This window comes from Galeopterus variegatus, unplaced genomic scaffold (assembly GCF_000696425.1).
Source record: "Galeopterus variegatus unplaced genomic scaffold, G_variegatus-3.0.2 Scaffold8555, whole genome shotgun sequence".
In the NCBI taxonomy this organism is placed as follows: domain Eukaryota; kingdom Metazoa; phylum Chordata; class Mammalia; order Dermoptera; family Cynocephalidae; genus Galeopterus; species Galeopterus variegatus.
Genome location: NW_007734666.1, coordinates 47,505 through 50,659, shown reverse-complemented (window position 1 = coordinate 50,659; position 3,155 = coordinate 47,505).

The window sequence follows — 3,155 nt, the reverse complement described above, 5'->3', positions numbered from 1 at the left end:
CTTTATTTCCCCAGCTCTTGTATTGGTATAGCTGATGTAGAACCCATGTCTACTTTTTAAAGATGCAATTTAAAGTATGAAAAAATCGTATCTGTATTTTTACCTTTAATGTGTTAACCAACGAGGAATTGGTTACCACATTAACTTTCCTTCAATCCATTAAAAGATGTTTGTTAGGGCCGGCCCGGTGGTGCACTGCTACAGCGCTCCCGCCGAGGGTTCGGATCCCACGTACAGACCGGCTGCTCACCGGCTGAGCGAGGTGCGGGCGCAACACCGAGGGTTGCGATCCCGTTGCCGGTCCCGGACCGGTACGGGCGCGACACTGAGGGTTGCGATCCATTGCTGGACACGAAAAAAGACAAAAAGGAAAAAAAAAAAAAGATGTTTGTTATCCAATAAACTAACCTGTGATCTTTTGTGGATTGTACTACCCCATGAGAAAAACTGCTCTAGTATGTATAGTGAAATAAAATATCAGGATCCTAGGGTAGCGCATTTCTTAATCCTTGTGCCAGTTTACAGTTGCAGCGTGTGGTAATTGTTTGCAAAGAATCTCTCATGTTCCCTTCAGCCATCCATCTATAAATCTTTAGTTATGTGTTTTGTGGGAGTGTGTGTGTGTGTGTGTGTCATAATGACTGCACCATTTTATCATCCCACCAACAGTGTAGGACGATACCCCTTCCTCAGCATCCTCACCAGCATTATTTAGTCTCTGTCTTTTTTGTTAGAGCCACTCTAATTGGAGACAGGGAAACTCCCAGCTTGAGTAATCAAGGTTGATGTGGGCTTGAGTAGGAGAATGTGGGGTGGGGTGAAAGAAGGGCAAAGATTAGGAGTGGGTAGATGGGGTATGTGAGAGTTGGGGCTCTTGACTTAGATCTATCCCTGGTTTTCTCTTTTCCTCATCTATGTCCTGCCTTGTTCAAAAACCTGTGTCTTATTAGATTCTACAATTGCCCCTCAGTGACTCTACTTGCAGATCAAAGAAACTAATCCTTGATCTTCCCAAAGCCCTCTTGTCCCAAACTTTACAATCTATAGGCCCTCTTTCTAGAACTCCAGGATCCCATGCCTCTCCCTTAAATATTGATTGGCATGATATATGGGGATCCTTTAAATACAGAATGATTGGCAGGGGTTGACTGGTGGGAAAGGGTGCCTGATAGTTCACACTCTAGATATGGCTTTTCATTCTCTGTTTGTCAGTCTCAGTTTTCTTATTAATAAAAATGGAGACAGTAATATACATGGGGATGTACAGCCCTCACCCTGGGCTCACCCCTAAGAATATAAAGGTCAAGAATGCAATCCCTTTTCTCCCCTATGAGGTAAAGCCCTCAGAGCCAAAGACAGGAGGTTCAGGGATGTTACCCAAGCATTTCCACACTAGCCACATATAGGAGTTTTCAGTGTTCAAGATTAAACTTCCATTGCTAAACTTATTTCTAAGGATCTTACATTTTATTCTATTGTAACTAGAATTCTTTCCGCCATTTCATATTTGTACTATTCTTTTTTCTGTGTATAGAAATACAATTGATTTTGTATATTGTTCTTATATCCTGTTAATTTTCTGAACTTTTTTGTGAATTCCTTATGATTTTCTAAGAACAAAAATGTGTCAACTAAAAATACAAATAAGTGTACTTCTCTCTTTTTAATCTAGATGTCGTTTATTTATTTCTGTTGCCAATTTTCCTGCTAGTACAATGATGAATAGATGTGCTCAGCGTAGATGTATTTATTTTGTTCTTGATCTGAGGAAATAAATATACAAACTTTCACCATTATGAATGATGTTAGCTGTGGTTTTTTCATATGATGTTTATCAGTTTGAGTATGTTCCCTTTTATTTCTACTTTGTTGAATGTTTTCTTCATGGGAGGATGTTGGATTTTTGTCAAATTTGTTTTCTGCATCTATTGAGATGGTCATGTGGTTTTATTAATATTGAATTGATATGATGTATTATTTTAAATTATTTTTGGCTATGTAGCAACCTGATAATCCTGGGATGAATGCCACTTTGGTATGGGGTATAAATATTTTTTATATGTTGTTGATTCTATTTGAGTTTTTTTTATAAATCAAATATTTCATCTATAGTCATTAAACAAATTCTCATGAATTTTCTCTTTTATGATGTCTTTTATGGTCTTGGTGTCTTGGTATTACTGACTCAGGGAATGAGTTGAAAACATCTCAACAACGGCTATTTTTTGGAGAGTTTGGGAAGAATTGACAGTAAATCTCCAAATGTTTGTAAGAATTCATTAGTGAAATTTCTGAACGTGAGCTTTTCTTGCTGTGTAAGTTTTCTTTGTTTTGTTTTGTTTGGTTTAAATACAGTTTTGTCATTTTTTTGATATTTTTTCTTTTGTTTACTTATTTTTTATTTGAACATACTTGATTGTGCATGTCTATGGGGTACAGCATTAAATATCAGTAACAGTGTGCTATATGTGATCTTCAAATCAGGATAATTAGCATATTCCTCATTATATAATGTAATCAATTTTTACGGCCCTTTACCAATTCCTCTCTTTCTCCCATTCCTCTTCTCCCTTCCACTTGTGTCCTAAAAACTTCAACGTATTATTGTGATTGTTGTATCTTCTTTTTTTATTCGTTCACTTATTTATTTTTTTTTATTAGCTCCCACGTATAAGTGAGGACATGTTCTATTTCTCTTTCTCTGCCTGGCTTATTTCACTTAATATATTTTTCTCTAAGTTCATCCATGTTGCTATGAATGGCAGTATTTCATTCTTTTTTATGGCAGAGTAGTATTCCGTTGAGTAAATATACCACATTTCCCTTATCCAGTCATCTGACAATGGACATTTCCATGGTTTCCAACTCTTGGCTATTGTAAATAGAGCTGTAGTAAACATAGAAGTGCAGCTATCCTTTCAACATGAAAATTTTCATTCCTTTGGGTGTATAACTAACAGTGGAATTGCTGGGGCATAGGGCAGTTCTACGTGTGGTTGTTTGAGGAACCTCCATACCATCTTCCATAATGGCTGCACCATTTTATCATCCCACCAACAGTGTAGGACGATACCCCTTCCTCAGCATCCTCACCAGCATTATTTAGTCTCTGTCTTTTTTGTTAGAGCCACTCTAATTGGAGTGAGCTGATATCT